Below are 26,892 nucleotides of genomic sequence, written 5' to 3'. Positions count from 1 at the left end.
CACCTTTCTTTGCTTTCATTAATAATTTTACAAAAATACAGTTTTAGCTTTGCAGAAATACAGTTGTAGCTTCGTTGGTTAAGTGGACGAAATTGTGCACAGATATTGCAGACGTGAATTCACCTCCCTAAATGATAAACAACCCTTTGAAGAGCATACTCCCTCTTCATTTGCGGACAACATTGCCTCCGCATGGTCATGTGAATCTTGTATTTGGTTTGAGACTTTGCAATGGATATCTTAAATGTACTGTGCTGTACCGAGAAAATTAATATGAAAGCAAAAGTATATACTATATTTGCATAAGGAGTAACACTGAAATAAAAATACAAGACAAGTTAACAATTCTGGTTTTTCATACAACTCACTAATTATGTAGAAACGTCTGCCGAAGTTACACACTATCAATAGTCTACAAATAGAAACCAGACTTGTGGTTAACCTGAAAAGATACATATATTCTACACGAAATGTTCCAACTTTCATAATATATTTGTCAATCACTTTTCACAATGTTGCAGCCAAGAATGTGACTGTTTAAGAGTATTATCTTTAGACACTAAGAATATATTTCACACATGTGTATTTTTCTATACTCAGTATTTCTTCAAAGATACTTGACACATAATTTTTCACTTTTCTAACACAAGGGTTTGAATACCTAATATTTAACTTACCCAAATTTAAACTCCATTAATTTTAGTTACCGGTACTTATTTTAGAACTATTTCATTCACAACATGAAAATTTTAGATGTCATGTTAGCAGTTATTACAGCAACATACTTCACACTACAACCTTTCCCTCACTCCTGTTGTTCGGCCATGTTGTTTTCAGGCGTTTACGTTTTTCTGAATATCTCAGCATTATTTGTTCTATCAAAATGAAAATTGCGGAATAAATCTCTATTTCAAATTTCCTTTAGAAATAAGAAGCTACTGAGTCATAATGTTATATGAATCACTTTTACTCTTCTAATAGAAACAAACCCTTGACCCCAAAGCGTTACCGGACCAAATGTTCTTTGGACGAAATGTGCTTTGAACTAAACATCCCTGGACGAAATGTCCTTTGGGCCAATTCTCCTTTGGACGAAATGTCCTTTGGACCAATTGTATTTTGGACGAAATGCCATTTGGACGAATTGTCCTTTGGACCAAATGTCTTTGGATTAAATGTCTCTGGACGAAATGTTCTTTGGATGAAATATCTTTGGACTAAAAGGGTGGCCACCGGGTGGGCCAGTGTGAGTCACGGTGAGTGGTGTTTCGCAGTAGGTCACGTCCTTTTGACCCACGATCCACTGATCCACTCACAAATCTTGACCCATTTCACCCACTTACCAACCGACCCACTGACCCACTCCATCTTTGATTTTAACATGTCTTGTTTCATTTAAAAGACGAAACATACATCCACATAATTTTTTCATTGATTGCGAAGGTTGGCTTAATATCATAATTGTAATGGTAATTTCTTCTTAAGGTGAGAAATTGATATGATTAAAAAACCCATCTTGACATGGGTACAAATTACCTTCCAAAGTTATTAGAAACGCTTTCTCACCCCGAAAACTATGAATTCGACAAATATTTAAGTAATTTTTGAGATTTTATTTTTAGCTCTTCCAGGCCATCATCCTGTGAAGATGGGGATGAATTTGGATGTAACCTCCATTGGGAGCATCACTATCCATCTCAACGACCGAGAAAATTATGGATAAAATACTAAGATCAGTCGTTTTACATTATTTTTACATTTCACACCTCCCAACTTCCATAACTTCATACTACTACAATATTTTCTTCTTAGATTGAAATTAATATGTCCCCCAAGTTTGGTAAAATTTGTCCCAGACATTCCAGAACTACGCTCTCCTTATTAGATGTGCTGGGGGATCTTACTCTTACTGGAAGTTGAACTTAAAGGTCATCAGAACTGCTCCCAATGAACTTGGCGACCACGAAAGATATGGGTTGTATACTAACATTGGTTATTTTCAATTATTTCTACATGTCACAAATTTCACAAACTCCTTCATTCTGTTAATGAGGGCTTAACTTACATGGCATCTGAAGTTCCAATCTTTACCTAAGAGACCCCCAAAATTATAGATTCGACACGAATGTAGGTCTTTTTTTATAATTTTGATGTCAGTCCCTTTCATTCCTCCTAGGACAGCAAACGGATACTGCCACTGCTAGGACTAAATTTGGTCTTAAATGGCATTAAAATTTCTACCAATTAATTTAGCGAACAGTGCTGCATTTAGAAGCGGCGTCCCTACGCACTTTTGCTCTCGGCGCCCCCAAATCTACACATTTCTCCGTCCCTTGATCCCTAACTTACAAATAAAACTTAATTCGAATATGCTTAATTAGTGAATTTATTGCAGTTAAATACCACTCACTAGATGCTACAGCTACAATTGCGTAACAAAAATTAAATGGGAAACATGTTCTGAATTATTTTCAGATTTCTTACGCTATCATTAAATATATTAGAATAGTAAAAGAGGACTGCTCATGAAATAGTATATTTGTTCTCGATTTTTTAAACTTTTTCAAACGAAAAAAATTAAAATTTTAAACTTTGCGCTCTTCAAATATGTTGCCCTCTAGGCACGGCCCTAGTTGGACTAATGGAAAATGCGGCACAGAAAACCTACGCTTCGACTCTAATATTGGTTGATTTCGGTATTTTTTTGTCGCTACGTAACCACCCTGGGTGCTAATGGGAGCTTAATTGGACTTGAATTGAAAGTAGAACTGTTTACCTAAGCGACCACGAAACTATGGATTCGGTACTAATATCGATCCTTTTCTAGCATTTTTGATATATATCCCGACAGTACTCTTTTCCAGATTGTAAGAAATATGGTTAAAATTGCTCTAGACATATCAGAATTATGTCGAAACACACACATACATCCACTTTCATATAAATAAATACAGAGTGAGCGAGCGAGAAAGTGAGAGAGAGCGACCAAAGGCATCACCACATCCACATTGCAAAAGCATATATCAGGTATTGAATTGAAAATCTATGTAAAGACCTTCTCCTGTGGCATGCTTCATAAGGACAATTCCAGTCTGCTCACGTGACCTTTGGGGTTCATGAATTTCTTGCGAGCGTTCCGACTTTGGATTCTCTGTTTATACCCTCTTTTTATGCCTCGGATAATTTTTCAAGAATATCAATGACATGCTGTAATACGAATGTTCAGAAGTAACCGCTATATGACAAATAGCTGCAAATAAATACACTACATAATTTATTCATTGCGATGATATTATTTTCTTAATTTGTATTTAACATTCACATATATCATAGAATACCAGCGTACTGTGAACACTTGTTATATTTTAAACATAATAATCACTATGTTCTGCAATGATTATATGTTATATATATACAACTGACGTATTTTAATGTAATTATTTTATATAATTTTTCATGCATTGCGGAAAATAGAATTTCATAAAAAAACACTGACTCAGATGGGAATCGAACCCTCGACCTTACGATTTGAAATCCAACTGCGTACTACTGAGCTAACACAAGCGCTCTACGAATTATACTTCTAGCTATATATAACGGTATTTAAGATAATAATTACATTCATATCCACGGCAAACGCTGTTTTTGTTCTACTTTGACTTTTATTTTAGTACTCAGGAGAGAATAATGTTCTATGTCTTAACTTTCACCATTCTTTTACATATGGAAAGATTCGTTTACGTATCTAAATATTCCATTAAGTATGGAGAGCAAAATGACAAACAAGCATGTGCTGGCATTAATACAGTTTCGAAATATTGTATCATTAAGTATTTCAATCAATGTTGCTTTTTTATATATAATTGGTAACAAGTCTTATTATATTTAAAAGAAGAAAAACACATCTGCAAGATTTTTCCCGATTGCAAAGGTTGGCTTCGAGGTTCGAACCTGGTTTACTTTTTCCCGAAGATACCCGAAGTTAGTGATGGGTAAATTCCCGGGAAGATATTTTTCGGGAATATTCCCTGGGAATATTCCCGGGAAGATTCCCAAAATGGGAATTTATCCGGGAATTTATGTTCAATCAGAAAGAAAATTGCACTCTATTACTATATTATGATTTCAAAGTTGAATTAATTTTTATATCACAGCATATTATTGCTTTTTTCCACAGAGGATTCTTTAAAATCTATATATTCTGAACGATACTATGTTACTTTATTAACACTTTATTATATTTAGAGAGTACGCATAAATGTATATTTATTTACAATGTGTTCTATGAATTAAATATGTGTGAAAAAAATATATAGTAAATTATATAGTAACAGTTTAAATTTATATGTAAGTGGATTTTCTCAACTTGACTCTATGACTGATATTAAAAACACATTAAATTTATGAATGTTATAAACCAATTAGATTGGGTAAATGCTACAAGATACATGTCTCACCAATTTATCAACATTTGCCCATACATATTTATGTTCCCAAAATTTGCAAGATACTTACTTATCTTTATATTTTAGCACGTAACATTGCCATACACGACCTTTCATTCTACCTATTTCTCGAAATTCCATATGTTAATTCACATGTAAATGAAGTTCGAGTACCTCTTCAGAAATTCGAGTCAGAGAGAGGAGACAGATCGACGTCTATTACTAATGGTGATTCAGAGTTTATTAATAGTACTTCATCTCTATTTCTACATAATTCTAAATTACTTTACAAAATTGTTCCTTTTCATCATTTGTAAATTAGTACTTTGCTAATTTTGGATGTTATTTAGCATTGGGGGCAAGCTTTTGCACCTACGTTTTTGCGATATTATATTCCGATGCGGTTGTTTCATGGTTTCACACGTTAAGTTACGTTACCAACATTAAATTCAGACAGCATTGCAGAGCGAGCGTTAGCGAATGAAGGCGGGTTAGAGCCCCGCACGACATGTTGTTTTCTACCTTCGTTACCATCAATTCACTTTCTTTTCTCACATAAATCACTTCCACTTACCTTTCCGTTCTTTATAAATCCCCGAATGCCATAAAAAAAAGTATGTTCAATACTTTCTTGACTACTTGAACATCACTATCAACATCGTAAATCATCCTACTTTTTGCTAGTTTTGGCCTCCAATACTAAACAATTACCCTACATTTTAGTGCAAATGGAAATGAAACTTAAAAAATCACATTCTTAGTTATATAAAGTACCGTCAAATAATTTTAAATTTTTTAACCTCCAAATCATCATTTCTTCCGTAAATCATCCTACTTTTTGCTAGTTTTGGCCTCCAATACTAAACAATTACCCTACATTTTAGTGCAAATGGAAATGAAACTTAAAAAATCACATTCTTAGTTATATAAAGTACCGTCAAATAATTTTAAATTTTTTAACCTCCAAATCATCATTTCTTCCGTAAATCATCCTACTTTTTGCTAGTTTTGGCCTCCAACACTAAACAATTACCCTACATTTTAGTGCAAATGGAAATGAAACTTAAAAAATCACATTCTTAGTTATATAAAGTACCGTCAAATAATTTTAAATTTTTTAACCTCCAAATTCTTTAAAACCTAGAAGTAAATCATAATATATTAAAATAAAGTAATTAGTCATATGGTTCTTCTAATTTGGAAGATAAAGTAATGAAATGGAAATAAATTCCTTCCCGGGAATTTATAGGCCAGGGAATATTCCCATTTTTAAATTCCTTCCCACCGGGAATATTCCCACTGCCCATCACTACCCGAAGTTGGACTTAGAAAATTTTTGCCTCGAAACAGCAATAAAGAATGCGCTCAACCTTTTTGAGACAAGGTGTACATATTTAGAGGGTTGATATTACATAAAAATCCGGACTCTAATTATTACCATTATATATATATATATATATATATATATATATATATATATATATATATATATATATATATATACCTAACAGATTATAATAATTTTAATTCCATTGCACTTTGATTGGTTACTAGAACGGGTTACAAACCAGAAATGCCTTGTGGTACAACAGACTAAAATTAACGTAAGGTATAGCAAGTTTGATTTTTTTTTTTTAAAAAAAGTACCAATTTACCGAGAAAAGATACTAGTTAAAGCAGTTAATTAATTAATAAAAAGGAAACGTTAATAGTTACATTTTCTGTTCGATCAAGTGGGGCATATGGTTGAACTAATTCGTCTAATGTCAACACAAAGTTACAAATATATAACCAATACTCTTGATAATACCTTCACTTCAATATTCTCAATAGAGCGAAATATAGAATAATTAATTATATTCACACAAAATGTAGCACAAATTAACCACCCATTTTACTTAGTACTGGTTACAAGTAAAAATTGCTCCCGTACAAGTAGATTTCATTACTTCTGACCTGGTCATCGATGACGAGGGCCAGAAACCATGAAAATTGCCAACAGAGGGCAATACAATAGAACATTACGTAGATACGTGCATACTACAAGTACAGGAAGTAGCAAAAGTTCATAAATACCAAAAATATTAGACATATTTACCAAAAATATTAGAGAAAAATCACAACGTAATAAATTGAATCTGCATTAAGTCTAGGCAGTGGCGTATTTACGACTTTGTTTCGGGAGGGGCTTTGCTAACTTTCGGGGGGGGCTTTGCCTGGAAATGTGAAAATTCTGCAAGATATTTCATTTACTTTACTATACTAAGTAAGATTTCGGGGAGGGCTTAAGCCCGGAAGCCACCCCCCCTAAATACGCCACTGAGTCTAGGTAAGAATAATGACGTGAAGATGAAATATGCATTACAATAGTTATTTCGATTGGAAAATAAAAGACATTATTCTCGATAGAGGGCCATATACTTTCGGTCGCAAGCGGTTTTTTGCTGGCGACAACTGCAATAGCGTGGCTATTGTGTATTTTGGAAACTTTCCTACTCCATATTCCGGAGACTTTTCTGTGTCATTCCTACGAGCCCTGCACTCCAGACTGATCAAGCCAAGGGTGTGCAGTGCTACGGGTCTGTCCGGAAACTTCCTCCTACCTTGGTGGCTATCCAAACGTGTCACCTCACCTTCATCATCTCTCATCACATCATTGTACACTGCTTTTGTACCTTAAGTTCGGGCTTCGGCCCACCTGTTGATCTCCATGGCGGATCCTCCTCTGATCACTGGGGCTTCGATGCATGGTCGTCACGGAGGATTACCCCCAGTCTTTCTCACTCCACCGCCCGGCTCATGCCACGAAGGTGGAAAAGCGGAAGGAGGGCAACAGAAATCGCAGAGCCTCAGAGCGCTCCAATGCCTCCACCATCTCGAACGCCTCCAGTCGATCAAGATCGCCACATCGCATTGAGAATTATGCCGAGCGTGTAAGAAATTCACCGCCGGCTAAGAGACAACATTTGTCAGATATATCATTGTCAGCATCTAATGCTATGGATTTGGAAACTGCACACACATCATCCCAATCACCTCTGATCACTCCAACATCCGAAAATCAACTACATTCATTTTTACTTCAGAATTTTGACCCGAAATTCGAAAATTTTAAATTTGTAGTTCTCCAGCTACGGAAGTATCTTCCCAGCAACAATGTCACTAGAGTAGTTAAGACTCGCAACGGAATCATTCTTAAATCAACTGATCCCAAGTTTGCCATCACTGTACGCAACAAAGCCTCGTTTGAAATCTTTGGCAAGAACGCTACAATGGAAACTCTTAGTTCATCTCGGCGCAAACAACCACCACCTCCTAAGAAACCTCCCTTTTATCGGTAGTTATTAAGGGAGTTGATCCGTCGTATGCAGACGAGGAAATTTTAGAAGAGTTGCGGGCAGAGGGACTTACCATCACGAAAGCTCTTCGCATTCGCAATGATCAAGGACCGACATGTATGGTGCGGATATTAACTTCATCTCAAGAAACAATCGATACCTTACTTGCAAATGGTGCTTTCATCTATAAGCAACGACATCGAGTCGAACCCTCTCGTTCTTCACCACCGTTGCCAATTCGTTGCGAGAAATGCCAAGTTTACAACCAACATACAATTGCAAACTGCAGTAATACTGCCGTCTGTGGCTACTGTAGTGGCACTCATCCTACTGGTTCATGCACTAATTTAAAACTACCACCTCGATGCGCTACTTGTAATGAACAACTTCCCACTTGTAGTTATAAGTGCAAAGGGAAACCTTCACCAGAAACTTCTCATCCTGAATTAGTAGCTCCATTACGAACACATGATTCATCCACCAACACAGACTTTCCAGTGGAATCCACACCAGTTACTATCGATAAACTTCTGGCTTTCACAACTCTCGCCTTACAAAATATCCATCCTTTTATCCGCCCACATATTTTACAACAAATTACTCATGCCGCCCGGATCATCTTCCATGCTTCCTTTAATGCTACGTACTCTAACACCGATGTCTATTTTCACACAACAAATCTTCCGTCCGACTTCTAACTACCACCGCATACTTCATATCATGGGTATTGTGTTCTTATTTCTAAACATTCAATCCTTATCCAAAAACAAGCTGCTCTTTGACACGCTTCTGTTGGAAGAAAAGGTGAACGCCTTCCTTCTGAACGAAACCTTCTTAAAACCCCGTGATACTATCCACATACCCCATTACATCCTTCGTTGTGACAGCCAGCTTCTTGCTCACCGAGCTAACGGTGGAGCAGCTATTGGCTTCTACCACGCTTTACCATTTCGACGCCATCCCTGTCCACTTTCCAATCTTCCAGAGCATGTTATCACAACATTGTATTTTCCCAATATCGCAATCAGTGTCATCACCATCTATATCCGTCCCGGACATCCGATTGCTCTTGCCTTTTTCCAACACATTTCACATAGCTATAAGCACTATTTAATCATGGCAGACATCAATCTCCATAGTCGAACAGATAATGAACGCACTACGTTCCTTCAATTTCTTTCTTCGCATACAACAGGAATTATACATGATTTACCCACATCGTCCCGTCCTATCTCTCAGACAACGCCTGACGTTATTAACACTTCTAATATCACCATAGCTTATTATCACCTGACCTGACCTTATTATCACCATAGCTTCCCACTGCACAGTCGAAGTCCTTGATCTCGTTGGCAGCGATCACGCACCTCTCAAACTTACTTATCACCACAATACCGCCAACAAACCTGTCAATGCACCACCTCCTCGCACATCACTTCGTTATGACAAAGCGGACTGGACCGAATATCGTGAACATATTACCCAATCACTTCAAAATCACGCACCACCATCTACGGAAGAGCAGTTATACAAAAGCATAACTACAATCAGCTCTACTATTTCTCACGCATCCGAACTCTATATTTCCTGTTCAGCTTCTATTCCATACAAACCACAACTACCGCCTCAATACTTAACTATGATTTGCCGCTTTCGACAGATTTATCGCGAATACGTTCGTACTAGAAACCCAGAAACCCTTCACCACCATCACCAGCTGCAACGCACTGTTCGTAACTATCTCAAGGCATATAAACTGAGAAACTGGGTAAAAACTTGTAATAACCTCAATGAAACCAGCCACCCTTCTAAATTCTGGAAACGTTTCAACGCACTCTGCGGTAAATATACAAAACCTCATTGTCCTCTACTCCACAATAACACACCACTTCAAAATGATCAGGAAAAAGCCAATGCCTTTGCAGATTACCTGCAGGAAATATTCACACCTACACCTCTTTCCGATCTCACAGCTCCGCATCCTGTTGACAATCTACCTCTTGACTCTCCTTATTTACAGCCCAGTAGCAATCATACGCTTCCAAATCATCCGCTTACAACACCCATTTCCACAACCGAAATTATCACTGTTGTTAACCGCAAACGTAACTCTGCCCCATGGTTTGACAATATTACATATCGGCACATTAAGGAAAGTCCTCCTGTACTTTTGAAGCTTCTCGCTCTCATCTATACTTTCAATCTCCGTACCGGATTCTTCTCAACGGATTGGAAAACTTCTAAAACACTTATGTTCCTGAAGCCAAACAAGCCACCTACCGGCACATCTTCTTATAGACCTATTCAACTGACATCCACTTTTAGCAAAATTCTCGAACGCATCATCGTTAAAAGATTGCACCCGTACCTAGAATCTAAAAATATCCTTCCTCAAGCTGGTTTTCGCCTTGCATTCTCTATCAATGATCAACTCCTTCGCCTCACCAGTCTCATCACAAATCATTATAATTCTGTCAGACCTTCTTGCCTACTTTCATTCGACCTCGAAAAAGCCTTTGATAAAGTCTGGCACCTGGCACTTCTCCATAAGCTTCTCCATTCTGCATTTCCCATTACATATATTCGCTTTATCTATCACTTTCTTGTATGTCGTCTCTCTTACGTCAGCATCAATAATCAGCTTTCTCATCCCATCTTCCTTCTGTCAGGAGTACCACAAGGTTCTGCTCTATCTCCGCTGTTATATATCATTTTTGTAGCCGATTTCCCTCCACTTCCTCCTGATATGTATTTATTTCAGTATGCTGATGATACTGCTTTTCTAGCCTTAGGAAATACTATCCGTCAGATCACTCGAGATCTCCAAGAAGCCATCAACCAGTTCACTCATTGGTGCCGTCAGTGGAGGCTTTCAATCAATGCAGCAAAAACACAGGCCATTACCTTTATACCCCCACGAAAGCGCACCAGAGTACACCGCAACCCATCGCTGCTTTCACTCACAGTTAATGACACTTCAATCATTCAAACTCGATCCGTTACTTATCTGGGCATTCTTTATGATTCTCATCTCACATGGAAACCACACCTCAAGAAAGTAGCTGCCAAAGCTTATCAGCGCCTGAACCTTCTCAAGTACCTGACTGGCACAACCTGGGGCCTACAACCTAACACAGTTCTGAATACATATAAAGCGTTTATGCGACCAATGCTTACATATGGGTTTACTGCTTGGATTTCGGCCCTTCCAACATACTATGAAAAGTTACGCATCCTAGAGCGACATGCATTCCGCATCGCACATCGTATTCAATTACCAAGCCCAACCCGTGAGCTGTATAATCTCGTCACCTTCCCCGACATCTCATCTTGAATCTCTTAGGCAGAAGTTCATCACTATCAGGTATACTTCTCACCAGCCATTACTCCTTGATACTATGCACTATCTTGCTCTTCATCCTGTCCGTCCCCGCTATGCCTACTCCCCACTTAGTCTGCTCTTCACTCTCTACTGCTATACGCTGCCACCTGATCACCCGGATTTACTTTTACTCGAAGACTATCAAATTCATGCCCATCTACCGGACGTATTTCCATCATTTTCTGCACAGTAAGACCTTTTGTCTCTAACAGGGCTCCCCACGTCTTCATCAGCCTAGAGTAGCCCCTAGGCAGAAGATAACCTCATTTGTCATACTAATTTCCCTTGTGTTGTCCCGTGTATCGCACCTCATCCCATTATTCACCTTCATTCTCTTTTAATATAACTTCTAATTGTTAGCAGTTTAATCTATAAGGATTTCTCAATCACCAAATCATATATATATAGTTGTGTTTGGAGTTTGTATTTATGAATCTGTTTTCTACATATTAACTTCCTTATATGTTTATGATCACTTTCTTTATATTATCACTCATTCTAAGGGTTAGTTTCCTTTTCACTCATTCTATATGTTTATAAAATCTACAACATTAATTTATACTTACATAGTTAAGTAATTTCGCCTATCCTTAATTTATGATTATGATCGCAAAGGTCATAATGTCCAGATATTCGATGATAAATAAATAAATAAATAAAATCACTTAGCCCATCTGCCTATTAATCCTCTATCCATTAATCCTCAATACCTCTCCCCCCTCAAAGAGGGTGTAGCCCTCTAACAGGGTGCTAGCCTCCGGCTAGCTGTAAAAAGAAAAAAATAGAGGGCCAACAAAGATGATACTATCATTAAAACAGCTGCAGTAAAATGTGGTGAAAGCGAAAACATACATAACAAGTATTAAAGAAACTTCCGTCATATATAAAAAGGAACAGTCTGTACTCTATATTGGTAGATCAAACTTTTATGCACTAACGACCTAAGTGCGTGGTTCCACACCCACCTAGAGGGACAAAGGGAGGGAAATAAGTATATATATATATATATATATATATATATATATATATATATATATATATATATATATATATATCAGGGCGCAAAATTTCCGATCGCCAGGTCACCATTGGCGAATAGAAATTTAGAGCTGGCGACCAATGTTCAGTAGGAATGGTTTCTGCCTAAACTCGCAGGGCTGCGCAGATTCTGTTTCGCACGAAAATAATGGTCACTGAGTGAGAGAAAGCATGGAATATGAAGTCTTCACAACAAACATGGAAAGTGAAGTCTTAACAATGTTGTAATTCGCTCCTCCTTTCCCACCCACAATCGAAATGGTTTGCCTCCTGGCGCGTCAACGCGAGAGATCGCTTCCCCCCGCTGTTTGAATCTAGAACAGCTGGGAGGTACAGCCCAGTGCCTAGAATAGATCAACCAATCACGTCACGATATAAGTGATAAATAAATAAATAACAAAATAAGTAAATACATAAAATATCTTTTAAAAATAGATATTTGCATGAGATACCGTTATCACTGCAATAGGCAACTGATATTTCAATGCAGAGAGAGAGAGTTACACAAACGTAAAGTTTTAACGTAAGATATCCTTTAACGTCTATATGAATTGTCCAATTCAAATTTGATTATCCTGAATCTGTCTGGTTTTGAAATTTTATGCCCTGAGTAATCTCCTTCTTTGTCAAACCAAAGGCCGTGAGGGGGACCTCACATAATTTGTACCTGAGGGATACTAGTGACCATCGTTTTTGGATTGGCGAGTACGTCTGACTTTGAAATTTTGAGCCCTGTAAATAGTGCTAATTTTAAATTTTGCGTTGTAACTTAGAACTTACTGGAAGGCGTGACATATGACAATTGATTGGACGTCTGAAGTCCTTAAGTAGTCTGTGGTGTACAATGAGAGATTTGTTTATTTCAGGAATGTGGTGACTGCCCTGGAAAGGGAGGACCTGCCTTCCAGACGCTTGGTCTGGAAAACATAGCATGTGATTTTTCTGAGGCTACATAGGCAATATGAAAAGAAGATAAACTTATTAAGAAAGCTGCTGTCATTGATACGTTCATTGTCGAACTTAGGAAAAGGAAAGTGAAAGCAGTAATACACCAATATCTGAAGAAATTGCAACAACAGCACACTGCGGAAGTGAAGACGCGTGTAGCTAACTATGTTCAGTACTTCGCTGTGATTTTTCTGACCTGGTCTGATTCTGCCACAAGAAATACAGGGAATCAATGGAGTATTGACCAAGATCAATTTTTACAAGAGTCACATATTTTCAAAATAAAACCATAGGTGTTGGCAATGTAGTGTTGCAGTTGTAGTATTGGTAATACGCGAAATTCTCAGGCATCGGAGCGTCTAATGGCATTGAAAATAGTTACTTTGTAGACCAAATGAAGTACAATAGGAGACTTTATAGACCAACCCGCCTTTGATAAGGAACTTCACAAATCAACTTTCAGTCAGAAGTTAGAAAAGGTAATCTTTTTTATAGTAATTTACCTCTACCAAGATGCCGGTTAGTACCAGAAATAAAATATATATTTATCTATTTTCCAATCTTCACAAATGATCCAAGGCATTAATTTTTGAGCATATATAAAGACAACTCAGCTGTAAAGATTTTTAACAGAACAAAGCTTTTGTTTCTGCTTCTGAATGGAGATGGGCTTTTTTTTCAAAGATACAAAAACATCATTATGATTTGACATCTCAGGAGCACTATATAATATATATATAAACTTTGCAGTTGGATAAATTTCAGTTCTTCTTTGACTGTGCATTAAAAAACGATGTAATTAGAGCATTTATCTTTTCTCAACACTTTCCTGAATAACTTGAATGTCCTTGAACTCTTTGCATTCCTCTCCTTTCAATGACATGACACCTCCCAACATCCCTTGAGTGGTTTGTGCCTCCTTCAGGTCCCCTTTTTTAAGAGCCTTCCGAAGTCTATCTGTGGCTTCACCAAGCAGAAAATTTGCAGATTCTCTGGTCTCACTATACATCCTCTTCCTTTCACTAAGCTGGCTTTCAATTTCTTCTATGTTCTTCTTAGCACTTCTATTCATGCATTTTCCAGTTTTTGTTCTTCTGCTTTTTTCAACTTTTCTTCTCTAAGTGTGGCACTTCTTTCCTTGGCTAGTCGCTGTTCCTTCAGAAATTGCTGGTAATGCTTATGAACCTTTTGACCCAGGGTAATCATCTTTTTAGAAATTGAGATCTGACCAATATGTAATGGTAACTTGCAGCTCCTTCTTGTCTTCAACATTTGTAGTTTCATCATAAGAAATGATGTTATGGAACCGAGCCAATATCTTCGAACATTTCTTCATAGAAATGCACACCAAGAGCATCAGTGGTCAAATAGAGCATCTTTTTAGGGTTAATGGAAAAACTATCAGGCAATCCTTCAGCAAACATTCTTTCAAATGTAGCTTTGATATCTGTACATGAATAGGCTAAGTAATTGCTACAAATGCTCTTCATTGTCCATATCAATTATGCCACCGTAGCACTGTCCCTGACACTGCAAATAAGCACAGTTGATGCAATCTTGGCTATGTTCTGTTGTAGACTCTGGAAGCTTACTGCTAGTTTGAGAGGATTGAAGACTGTCAGAACCTGATGGAACAGGTGTGCATGCTAATACTAGCTGGTTTCCTCCAAGAATATCAGTACATCATTTTTTTTTCTGTTCCTTCAGAATGCTGTAAAACTAAATGAAACCTTTGTTTGAAACATTTACAACACACGTTTTTCTGCCCAAGAAGATATTCGCTGACCATTGCTGTCTTTCATGTGAAGCCAATCAATCATTCCTGAATTTACACTTCCTCAACGTGTTTTACACTGTTCACTTCACGACACACCTGCAAATACATAAATTATTATAGAGTCTATTGGCATCCGTTCCTGGAATTTCTCTAACGTAAAAAACACAATTCATCACAAAAACACGAGTTAGACTTCAATAAACACTAAGATATGAAATCCGGACTGAACTTCGTAGGATTCAAGCTCACACAGGTTAAATGTACACTCATGTCCAAAATTATTGTCGCACGTCTACAAATATGTTGTTGTAGGAATATAATTTGATAACGAATTCGCCTTCTATTTCTTATAATGTTAGTATGTGTATAATCGGCAAAGACATGTATGTGGCAAATTTCATATCAAAAGAGCCATAAATAAGAACAATAAAACGAAAATAAAATTTTCTTGTCCGTTTAGCAACATTCTGTTTTACTCATTCTAATTTTCGTATTTATAATTCTTTTCCTATGAAATTTACCACAAATATACATTTTCCGATTATACACATAGTATCAGTATTAAAAGTACCCTGCAAAATCATTATCAAATTATATTCTTACAGGAAGACAGATATAGATATGCGACAATCGTTTTGAACATGAGTGTACGTGCATGATTGTGAGGTTTTTTATACAGCAGACAATGTGCACGGGACGGACATCCAAAGATGGTAACAGAACGTACAAAATATACCAACAAAAAGATCGTTTTAGAATGTTCCTACTTGTTACAACTCCATTGAGGTAATATAAGAACTAGAAATGCCCTAACAGGGAAATCTTGATGGTATCGAACTCGCATAACTCGAATAGATCCACTGTTTTAAGGGTGGCCAAAAGCTAATTGCTTCGTAATCCCCCTTACTAATCTTTTAGAATACACTGTTCAATCGTTTAAAAACGTGCGAAAATTATACGTTTAAAATACTGTAACAAAATATTCTGAAAGCGAAGTGATTTTTACACTTCTGTTACCCTATAACAGTCAATATGTGGATGTCGTCGTAATTTCGTAACATTGAGGTAATATATACATGTATAGCCAGAAACAAAAAAATCGGGCACTCCCCGTACGACTTATGCGTTGAGTGTCCGACGTTTTTGTCCTGATTGTACTTATATTTGACACTCGTGTATGATTGTATAGTCAGGGAGACTCAATAGGTGTACTTCATTTGTTTACTCATGAAGACCGGAGATATGGATTTTATTTGCTCGTATACATCAGTTAATAGAAGCTTACGGAATTCATCACCTTAGAGAGGAAATTCTCGAATTGAAGGCTACAATGCTCGAATGTACACAGTGACATAGCGAAAGGCATGACTAGTTCTTATATTACCTCAATTTACAACTAATTAAATTAGGATTACCCCTTATTTTGCAAGTACGAATTCCTTTACTTTTCCAGATCATGATTTATAAATTTCCGATTCTACATATAATGTAAAAAGTCATCTATATTTTCCTCTTGTTTCGGGTTGACTCGACATGAATATTTATATAGTCGTTAAGCCGTAACATTGTATTTTTTAAGTCGAAATGTTAAACAAAAAACGAAAAAAAGAAAAAAGAAAGGATGCTGTAGCGAAATAAAGGTTTAGAAACTGGATTTGAGAGGTATAAATCCATACTTAAAATTCTTTTATTTTTCCAGGTTTTTAAATGTTTCTATGACTAGGATCAAATTCTATGACTATTGAGTTACATGAATTCCCTCACTTTCCCGGTTTACCAGGTCGATGGGAACCCTGTTAAATAATGAGAGGTGATAATCTGTTGCCAATTCCCTTGTAGTTAACAAAAAAGGTAAGACAAACACAGAAGGGTCTCCCTGGCAATCTCCCTCTAGGGAGACAGAAATCCCTCCAACCTCCCACACAAACACACACACACTGACTATTACATTGTATTTATGTCATTTTCTATCCATCATCATTATTATTTTCTTTTATTTAATTACTGTCCTTTTCTAGTACATTGGCCACAATCCAAACAATATGACTACGTAAAGATTAAAAAAAGAGATTTAGTAGACTAATGTTTCAAAAATAGAGACTGATAGAGACTTTGGCCAAAAAAGATACTTTTAGATGAAAAAGAGACCCGTTCCGATGCCTGAATTCTTCAACAATTGCAATCACAGGCAGAATAGGTAAAGGTAATCTGATAATGCTCTAGCGATTTTAAAAATCGTTACCAACGTTTGGATTGATAAAATTGCTTGTGCCAATCTAATGGATATACAGTGCTGATCGTCATGGGAAGAAACCTTGTGATGGTGTAAGGGTCTGCTGAAGCACCACGCTACAAAACATTATCTTACGAGCCCAAGTACAATTCAAAATGCTGAAGAGTTTAAAATAGTGGTGAAGTCATAGACATCAACAGTCCGCATCTTGTTGCCTAAAGAAGTTGAAGAATTTCGCCAGCAGAAAATAGAATGGTTTAACCACATACTCTGTGAAAGGAATTAAGAAGCCATATCTATGGACTCACAGTGTAGGTGAACTTATATTACACGAACTTTAAAAAGCAAGGAAGAAGAAATTTCATTTGTTCCACCACGATCTCAGAAACGGCAGAAGAATATTCAGATTCACAACCTACAAAGAGAAATGTTTCTGGCCTGTGGGTATCACCGTGACTGGTTACTTGCAAAGTCTATAGATATCAGTCGTGATTCAAATGTAATTGTCGTGAACTTTATGCTACCACATGGGCCGGCTGCTGAATATAGATTTCCACCTGCAGGATAACCACCACCTCTAATTAGCAATATTTTAAAGATTGTAGATGTTACAGTTCCTACTGGTTTAACAGGAAGCTATCACTCAATATCAAAGGAAGACACTGATGCAGTTGAACACATTTTTAGTTCATTGAATTGCTAATTTAAGTTATGAGTTCACAGAACCTGTAATATGTTTTGAAACTTGCATATATATATATATATATATATATATATATATATATATATATATATATATATATATATATATATATTGAAAGCTATGTCTGTTACTTATTTTTGTGCACAATTAAAATGACATGTCAAATAAGACCAGAATTTGATTTCATGAGATAACATATGATAATGTGGTAACAGTAACTGATTTAATGTGTGGCAAAATCTTCAATTGTTTATTTTATTTATTTATTTATAGATATTTCAGGGCATTACGGCATTATGGCCTTAAACCTGATACATACGAGGGCTGACGTCTCTCAGCGAGCACATTATCTGGGGAAGGAAGAAAGAAAGGAAGGAAGCGGCCTGGGATCTGCATATTAAGTACAATCCCGGTTTTTACTTAGAGTAAATTACGAAAACTTCACTCAAGATGGCTTGCTGTTATCCACCGAGTGTCTTCACCGGGACTCAAACCCAGGTTTTAGTTGTTTATGAATCCTGTTCAACTTAAAAGTGGAAGTAGTGCTTTTCAAGGCATGCAATACCGTTATGGTACTGATCAAGAATTACAAAATCAAACTTTTGTGGATTGGTATTTTTATAATATATATATGTAGATATATGTCCGAAGTTCTCGTGACTGTAGCCTTCTGAATTTTCTTTGAAATATAATATATATCAGGGGTGCCCACAAGGGGGGGCTATGACGCAAACTGCGTCATTGAAATATTTGGGGGGGTTAAAATCTATATAAATATGTTTGATGAGGGGGTAAAATTAATCGAAAAGAAGATTTTTTCATGGAAGAACACCTACGGATAGACAATTGGGGGGGTGCGTCATAGACATAAGGGGGGCACCACTGTATATATATATATATATATATATATTATTTCGAAGAAAACAGAAGGCTACAGTCACGAGAACTTCGGACATATATCTCCAAACAAAGATATCATTTGGATCACTAAATTATCATGTTTCGAATAACCGTTCCAGAAACAGAGTATCTTAATATTTGACCCAAATTCGCAAGTGAGAAATGGAGCCCGAAATGCCATCTTTGGCAACTTATATCTCGCAAAAGAAAAGAAACACTGAGTTTGTTACTTTGTCCTGAATTTTAATATCTATTAAGTTCAACATCTGAGCCTATCACGGTAAGATTATTTCACTACCTGCTTGAACTGATTCGGACTACTATTCACGGAAATTTGGTGTTATCGAAGTATACTTACATTTGGAAAATCATATAAGATTATTTAAAACTTAAACGACACCTAATCAGTCCCTAATTGACGTTACATACAATATCAAAACAGAAAAAAAAAATTGCCTTGATATGATGTATGGAAATAAGTAGAAAATTAAAATCAATAGTAACATACGATACTATTCCAGATTCCAAAATAATTTATTCTTCACACAATGCTTATTTTAAATAGAATCTAATTATAAAAGAAAGCGGTAGCTCACCTATGAATTTCGTTTCCTTCAACAATGTGTACACTAATAATGCTACAGATCTCTTGGCTTCCTACATTTAATTTCAAGCTTGCTCCTTTTCTGTTACTGAAAAGACCCCCCCCCCCCCAAAAAAAAATACAAAATACATCACTACGCCTTTATTCACACTTACTGAGTTATATACCTATGTTGCGTTCTTTATAATTCCAGGACGCTTTTGTTGTTACTTTGATCAGAGCATTTTAAAATGATGAGCTATGTAGAAATGATGATGATGTAAACTGTAGGTGTTGAGAAAATTTCTCCTATTTGTTACCTTATTCTTCTTCAGTTTCTAATTGCTCTGATAAAGGTGAAAGAAAGAAAAAATAAAATCCATGAAATTATAAGTAACATAACATTGATATAGAGCGCTAAATAGATGAGTTTATAGTATTTAAGTACCGATACGTGCAAGTACTTCAATATAAGTCAGTGCTAAAAATGTTAACTCACATGTCAGTTTCGTTGTTGTTCTAATATTATCATCTAGAGCGAAATTCCTCAAACTGTGATCTACGGACTAAAAGTGTTTCTTGAGGTCTGGCCTTTTGGCAATATGTATATTATTAAGTTTTTTTCTTGAGTTAACATTCCAGATTATGCTGTGAAACTAAATGAACAGGATGATAATGGACGAAATAGTGAAATTAAAGGAGACGAAATGGGAAAATGAAGTATGCACACAGTGTTTGTCCATCACAAAGAACACTTGGTGAGAACTGAGATTGAATCAGGGACTTCACAAATCAGAGGTAAGATATCGACCACCAAGCCACCACGTCTCCAGTAATAGGATAAAGGTTATACAAATTCTAATAGTTTCCAATATAAAATTAGCAGAATTTTAATTAATACTAAGTTAAAAATGTACGTATACGTAGTTTTATTAACATAAGCTAAACATATTAAAGAAAACAAAACAAAAAAGAAGGGGAAAAGAGTTGTCTGTGTAGAGTGGTCTGTTGAACATTCAAATAAAAATGGTCCCTGCTTGCAGACAGTTTGAGAGACGCTGATTTAGAGTACTAATGATATAGTTTATATATCACGAGACTGTACGATAAAAAGATCTTTCAGTTTAACGTCCCATAATTATGCCTGTTAGGGTAATTGTGATACATAATTAAGCAAGTGAACCATGATAGAATTGGTGGCATGCGAATGTAAGAGGAACCGAGAGTACCCGGAAAAGCCCACGGAAACGAACTCGTAGCACTCTCGTCTTCTCCAAGGAATCATGTTGCAGCAAATACACAAACATTCCTCCAGATCTTGGACGACAGCGTGAAAATTTCGCAATGGAAAAGATATTAAAGTTTAGTAGCATTTCTAAGTCGCCAAAGCGTGTAGAAAATTATGGAAAACAACCCTAATTCTGGTTCGATGGAAAGTACGTATTGTACCGATTAAGTCCTACAATCACACCGCACAGGACAGGTTAAACACCATAGGCTTTATTCAGAGTCATTTTGACGCGTAATTAGTGCCATACTCGAGTTCGACTAATATACAGGGTTTGTCCGGAAAGTAATAGGACTGAGTCGATTAAAAAAAAAAAATATTGAGCCAATCGTTACAATTCTTTAAAAACTTTCAAAATAGGCTCCTTCTGCGTCGATGCAGCGCTGCCAGCGCGATGTCCAAGCATTGAAGGCGTGACGGAAGTCATTCTTCGGAATAGCCTTGAGAGCAGCGGCGCAAGCTGCTTGGATCCCCTCTGTCGTCTCAAAGTGCTTGCCTTTCATTGGGCGTTTCAGGCGAGGAAACAAAAAGAAGTCCGGGGGGTAACATGTGGGCTGTAGGGCGGCTGCGGAAGCGTTGGGATGCCGGCCTTGGTCAGGTAGCTGTTCGCAAGAAACGGTGTGAGCCGGGGCGTTGTCGTGGTGCAGCTTGCAGTCGGCTCCGATGTCTGGTCGGACCCGATTGACCCTTCGTTTGAGTCTCTTGAGCACTTCCACGTAAAACTTGGCGTTGAAGGTTTGTCCAGGAGGAACAAATTCATGGTGGACGATGCCTTTGATGTCAAAAAAAACAATCAGCATCGTTTTCACTTTGGATTTGCTCATTCTTCCCTTTTTTTGGGCGAGAAGACGCCGGCGTGTGCCACTCGGAAGATTGCCTCTTTGTCTCGGGATCATACTCAAAGATAAATGATTCGTCACTTGTGATTATGTTATTCAAAAATTGGGGATCACTTTCACACATGTTCAAATTTTCTTGGCACAATTCCACTCGCCGCAATTTCTGGTCGTCAGTGAGCACTTTTGGGACAATCTTCGCGCACACCTTGCGCATGTTCAAATGCTTCGTCACACAATTTCATGAACCACAGTTTTTGGTAAATTTAACATCTGGGCAATTAAACGAATACTTAGTCGACGGTCTGAGTTCAAAACTTCGCGCACACGAGTCACATTGTCGGTGTTTGTCGAAGTCGAAGGTCTTCGAGCACGGTCTTCATCGGCGACCTCTTCCCGGCCCTCCGAAAAGGCCTTGTGCCACCGAAACACACCACTTCTTGCTAAAGCATCATCTGGGTAAGCCTGCTTGATCATATCAAACGTCTCTGTCGCAGATTTACCGAGTTTAACACAGAATTTAATCGCGTACCTCTGCTCTAACGAACGCTGCATTTTCGGCTTGCACCACACACAGAAACACGTCGCGCGAGAAAGGCTGTCCTGACTCTCTGTGTGCTCGGAGACAACTGACCAGCCGCTCGTTCCTTAGCTAGGAACGCCCTCTACTGGATCAGGGTTGCCACACTCCAGACTCGCAATGATGCCAAACACAAGTCTTAATTATGCTAGATTTTTGTAAATTATGCCAGATTTTCAAATTATCCTTTCTAACTAATTTTAAAGCCCCGCCCCTACTTATCTTCATTATTTTAATGAAGTGTTTCAACTGTATTCATGTCCAAAGCTAATATGACGCTGACAGGAATGATAATGAAATAAATTGGTAAATGGTACATTATAGGGGAGGAAGGTCGAATTTATATTTTATGAATGGATAACATTTTAAGAAACATATACACAACATGCCGCTTCCGACACAGCCCTGAAGCATTTCTTTTAGTGAATTACTAGCTGTCCCCTGACGCTTATATCTCTCCCCTCTCAAGTTGTACATTGAAAGGGACAGAAACATCCCAGATAATCACACATTCAGACCTCAGTTGGCAGTAATAAAACTATGGGTAAGTAAATATTTTGTAGAGTCACGTTCTGCTATTTTTGAACATTTCTCTGAATTCAACAAGAAGCTACAATCACGGAAATACTGACTAGTTTCATTGGTCCAACCATCGCTTCAACTAAGAATAATTCCAGACAGTTCTTGAACCATCTAAATGTTCGTTCTTTTTCTGTTCACCAGAGGGAAGAATGAAATTATGCTAGATTTGGCCAAGATGCTAAAGTCAAGATGCTAGATGCTAAATGCATGTGAATTATGCTAGATCTAGCACCAAGATGCTAGATATGGCTTCACTGTACCGGATCCAGTCGGTGCGCGCACGCTCCGAGGTACAGTCATGGCGGAATAAAATCAGTCCTATTACTTCCCGGACAAACCCTGTATGTTTCCTGCAGTAGTCAGGCATTTAGTATGACGCTAGTCATACGTCAAAATCACTTTGCATAAGGCCTCGTAGTTTTAGATACGCGTAAGGGCGATTAAATGTCGAATTATTTAAGCTCCAAGAGCAAAGAAGCAATTGCAACACTCTTAAATTAATTTAGAAGCATGAATATATAAAAGTAATTTTCCTAGATAATGTTTCTATCAAAGTAAACTTCCAAGCTAATGCTGAAACACAATAGATACTACTAATTAATGACAATAGCAATTTATAATCAACTATTACAACATAATAGGAAACGACTATTTTCCGGAGAAAGTGTCCTTACAGTTGAACTTCGCAGAAGAAATCCTGAGATAAATGTTAGGTATCTGGTTGTCTTCTTTTACAAATCCATAAAACAATATCATTCAGAATCCGATTTGAATTTAGGCACTGTTTGATCTATTTCCTAATGTAGCTAGTTTGTAATATTTTTCTGGTAAGCTTTCAATAGTTGAAATTACATTTAGTTGATATAACGTTAAGTTTGCATTTTATAATTTAGATTATTTTTCGAATAGTTATTCGTATCTTGTGGTAATAGAGTAAAAGTTAGTAATGTAGAAAAGATTACTGTTTAGCTGTTAGTTCACTAAATCACCATTGTTGTTTTTTCAAAATACAACTATCCTTAAATATTAATATATTTAGTAACGCATCGTTTACTTCAGAAGCCGAGCATAACACATCTTTTTTCATACAGCTAGTTCTTGCATGTATTGGCGATTGTGTAATTTAAATAAAATTTTCATTTTTATAAGAATTAATTAGTTGGATTACTTGCCATATGCATTAATTCAAGATATTGTCTACTTTACATATTACATTAACTCAGTGATGCCAACCTGAAACACTATAAATCCCATCTCAAGAGACAAAAAATACCATTTTGCATTGTTATTTCCCATACTGTACTACTACTACTACTGCTGCTACTGCTGCTGCTGCTACTACTACTACTACTACTACTAATAATAATAATAATAATAATAATAATAATAATAATAATAATAATAATAATAATAATAATAATAATAAATATGAACATCAAATTTTGTATGTCATGTATTTTTTTTTTTTCAATTTCGATCTTCCATAATATAAAATAGCTTCTGAATAACTATTTTCCTTAGTTGAGAACAAACACATTTTCTTATGTTGTGAGAAATGCAGTCCACTCCTTTACACCATATCCTTATACTGAGCCAAATGATACGGAAAAATTTTGTTCTTCACACATTTCATGTGGAACGTTTGGAAATTGATTGTTTGTCGTTTTATATTTTACTTTCTTTCATTTCTTCATTGTTTTGTTTACTTATTTCTTCAAATTTCAGAGTACAAATTTCGTTTCTTGGTATTTGATTTTTAAAAATCGCATATGATTAAGTTACTTCTCACTTTCTTGATTTTGCCGATAACAAAAAAAAAACACTTGAGACTAAAAGTTGATAACGCTAATAGCTACGTTACTGACGCTAATAGCCTCATTATATCTACTTCCCACTCGCAGCGCATTTTGTCGGCGTGGATTATACATATGGTGAAAAATTCCATATATGTCTCCAATTTCGTCGAAAATTCCCATTAATTCATTCCGAAAAATTAACGTCAAAAAATCTCACAAAATGGGATTTTCCCCACGGGTTGGCACCACTGCATTAACTGTATAATTATCAATATAGGTTCATTTTCATTTAATAATTATACACATTCTTTTTCTGCTATTACGAACAGATTCTACGATCACTGTAAGAAAGAGATTTGAGGTGAAGACTTACAATAGAACTACGTAGGACATGATCTTAATTAACACTATAACATTGTAAATGTTGTGTCACAGCAAGTAATTAATGTTGGAAATTATTTTCATGCAGTTTTACTATACAAATCCATAGTATAAGTGATGGTAGTAGTAGTAGTAGTAGTAGTAGTAGTAGTAGTAGTAGTAGTAGTAGTAGTAGTAGTAGTAGTAGTAGTAGTAGTAGTAGTAGTAGGAACAGGTTAGAAGCCCCGCAGGGTTTTGTTGTTTTCTGTTCTCGACATAAAATGGGCAAATTAAAGACTTCTCCAAAATTTTTCGTACATTTTGCAATATGTGGATCCGTATAGCAAAACCGAACACTTATTTTTACTATATTGTTTTGGCTCGTGCTTTATCGTCATGTACAGAATAACAGGAGTCTGTTTTGACACTAAACAAGCAGGGGCGTCATTTAGGTGGCAGGCAGGGAAAATCCCCCGCCAAGAGTTTTAGAAATTGCGTTTGATTGTGTAAGTCATGATATACTTTTTGGTAAATTAGAAAAATATTGCATTAGGGGTATTGCTTTGGAGTGGTTTAAGTCATACTTGTACAATGATAAACAAATCGTACAAATTCTTCATATGGACGAAACAACTAAAAGTCTGAGCAAAATAAACTCAAATGAACGAATAAATAGAAAAAGTGTTCCACAAGGATAAGTTTTAGGACCAATACTCTTTCTTCTATATTTTAATGATTTATCCTTAAATATAGAGAAGGGTAATTTACTCCTTTTCGTTGATGACACAACAGTAATTGTAACTGAAAAAGACAAAGAAACCATTGATCTTGCAACATCCCAACTTACGCATTGGTTTTCTTCAAATAAATTAAAACTAAATGCAGATCAAACAAAGTGTGTTTTCTACCATTTATCTCACAGAATATCACACCAACTGCCACAGATATCATTGAATAATGAAATATGTACATTTATTAATATTGTAAAATTTTTAGGTATGTATCTGGATGATAATTTTTCATAGCAAGAACACGTAGAGAAACTAAGCAAAAAATTAGCCCAGGCTATGTACATAATACGAACTCTAGTCCCAATACTTAATCTGCAATTAATTCTCTCCCTGTACTATTGCATATTCTTTTCTCATACTAAATACGGAATTGCGTTCTGGGGGTCTACGCCGAAGCTTCAGAATGTATATTTAAACAACAAAAATGTGCCTTAAGAACCATTACTAAATCATCAAAACGCACCAGCTGTAAGAAACTATTTGAATCATTGAATATGATGACAGTTTCTTCTTTATACATATTTGAACTTCTGAAAATTAACTGGAATCATTTAGATAATATTAAAGAGATGGTGATACTCACAACTATCTTACACGTTGAAAAGGTAACTTATCCACTGTGTATCATAAAACATCTCTTTACGGATAAAACGGAAAATCACACATCTATATGGGTGTAAAGCTGTATATTAAACTACGTGGGTACATAAAAAATAGTCATGGAAAGAGTTTCTTTGTGAACTCTGTGCGCAAACTGCTATTAAAAAACACATTTTATACTGTAAATGAATATCTTAGCAGCAAATTTTGAAACTTCCAAAAGTAATTGTAACGCCCCATTGTAAACGATTCTACAATTGTATTATTATTAGTACAAGTTATAACTTTCCTCTTGTAATCCTTTTGTATTTGGCAACCCTGCCGAAGCATCATGTTCGCGGGTTCGCGCAAGGGATTCTGGGTACTGGAATTCGAAGACGAAGACATCATGGCATGATTAATTTGGTGCGCATTGATAAACTATGTCTTATCTCTAATCTACAGACGCCATCGTTAAGGTTGACAGGCTGTGTGCTTCACTTTATGCTTCAAGGAACATTTTCACAGGTTTTGGCAAGTGTGCCACTATTTAGCATAATATGAAATTCCGAATGCAGTTGGGATACACTTATTAGCCCAGGCTGCCACGTGAACCATCTTTGTGAAGGTGTATTGTTTTAAGTTGGCTCTGTTCAGTTACTTCTGCATACTCAAATATCTAGTGAATAACATTCTCAGAGCAGACTGCTCATCATGTTTTCCAGTGAGCCAT

General features: G+C 36.5%; 1 protein-coding gene across 10 annotated transcripts in view; it reads right to left on the bottom strand.

Moving 5' to 3' along the window:
* Positions 1–26,892, bottom strand: part of LOC145690457 (putative palmitoyltransferase ZDHHC24) — a 292,920-nt gene that overhangs the window by 130,196 nt on the left and 135,832 nt on the right. For 4 of the 10 annotated variants that reach the window (XM_081765361.1, XM_081765358.1, XM_081765363.1 and 1 more), the window contains one exon: positions 19,361–19,456. The exons of 5 other annotated variants lie outside the window; for them this stretch is intronic. The gene's annotated coding sequence lies outside the window, so the exon portion shown is untranslated. Of the gene's footprint in view, positions 1–13,738; positions 15,025–19,360; positions 19,457–26,892 lie in introns of those variants that run through there. One more of the 10 variants, XR_014132223.1, reaches the window with a different exon arrangement.

Source organism: Thermobia domestica, chromosome 7, assembly GCF_964235325.1.
Source record: "Thermobia domestica chromosome 7, izTheDome1.hap1.1, whole genome shotgun sequence".
Classification (NCBI taxonomy): domain Eukaryota; kingdom Metazoa; phylum Arthropoda; class Insecta; order Zygentoma; family Lepismatidae; genus Thermobia; species Thermobia domestica.
Note: the sequence above shows the minus strand (reverse complement) of the source record. Positions and strands in the feature narration are given on the sequence as shown.